This window comes from Pteropus vampyrus, unplaced genomic scaffold (assembly GCF_000151845.1).
Source record: "Pteropus vampyrus isolate Shadow unplaced genomic scaffold, Pvam_2.0 Scaffold1000008512, whole genome shotgun sequence".
NCBI lineage: Eukaryota > Metazoa > Chordata > Mammalia > Chiroptera > Pteropodidae > Pteropus > Pteropus vampyrus.
In genome coordinates, this window is record NW_011922914.1 from 1 (window position 1) to 1,432 (window position 1,432).

The following is a 1,432-nucleotide window of genomic DNA, read 5'->3' on the forward strand; positions in this document are numbered from 1 at the left end:
TGATTTGCAGATATTGAACCACGTATATCCTAGGAATAAATCCACTGATTACAGTGTATATCTTTGTAAAGTGCTGCTGAATTCAGTTTGCTAATATTTTATTGAGGATTTTTGCATCTATATTTCATCAGGAATTTTGACCTATAATTTTCTTTTTTTATTATTTTATTTTATTATTATTATTTTTAGGCAAGGCAACCCTTGGTTGACCTCACAGATTGCAAGTACCTTGTCAGCTTACAATCCATATTTTTTTATTCTTTACACCTACAGCACCTGGTCTTCCTAGGTGGTCTCCCATCCAAGTACTAACCAGGCCCAACCTTGCTTAGCTTCTGAGATCAGACAAGATTGGGCTTGTTCAGGGTAGCATGGCCGCAGACTAATTTTCTTTTTAGATAGTGTCTTTTTGTCCGATTCGGAAGCAGGATAATGCTGGCCTCGTAAAATGAAGTTGGGCAACTTCCTTCTTCTTCAATTTTTTGGAATAGTTTAAGATGAATAGGTGTTATACTTTCAATTTTTGGTAAAATTCACCTGTGAGGCCATCTGGTCCAGGACTTTCATTTGTTGAGAGGTTTTTGGTTACTGATTTGATTTTGTTAGTAGTCATCAGTCTGTTCAGATTTTCTGTTTCTTCTTCACTCAGTCTTGGAAGATTGTGTTTCTAGAAATGTTTCCATTTCTTCCAGATTGTCCAATTTGTTGGCATATAATTGTTCATAGTATTTTCTTTTTTATTATTTTTTATTTTTATTAAAAAAAATTTTTCTTTGACATTTATATAATTTATGAAGTGAGCCTCCCGGTTACTCTAGCATTCATTGGTACTACACACAACCATTACAATAATATTAACTCTATACCCTATGCTATACTCTAAATCCCCATGATTGTTTTGTAACTTCTTCATCTCTTCACCTTTTTTTACCCAGTCCCCCAAGCCCTCTAGTATTTTCTTATAATATTTTGTATTTCTGTAGTGTCAGTTATTGCTTCTCTTTCAGTTCTAATTTTATTTATTTGGGAACTCTTTTTTTCTGATGAGTCTGGTTAACAGTTTATCAATTTTGTTTATCTTTTCAAAGAATGAGCTCCTGGTTTTATTGATCTTTTAAATTGTTTTTCAGACTCTATTTTGTTTATTTCTGCTCTGAGCTTTATTATTTCCTTCCTTCTACTCACTTTGGGCTTTGTTTGCTATTTGTTTTTTAGTTTCTTTAAATGTAAGGTTAGATTGTTTGAGATTTTTCTTTTTTTTTTCCTGAGGTACGCTTATGTTGCTATGAATTTCCCACCTAAGACTGCTTTCGCTGTGTCCCATAATTTGGGGTCATTTTCATTTTCATTTGTCTCAAAGTATCTTTTTTATTTCTTCCTTGATCTCATTGTCAACATATTCAGTGTTTAGTAGTATGTTATTAAGCCTCCA

At 32.8% G+C, this 1,432-nt stretch overlaps 1 pseudogene; it reads right to left on the reverse strand.

Annotated features, from left to right (window-relative positions):
- Window positions 1–264: 264 nt before the first annotated feature.
- LOC111735792 lies at window positions 265–383 on the reverse strand (annotated as a pseudogene).
- Between the last annotated feature and the right edge of the window lie 1,049 nt (window positions 384–1,432).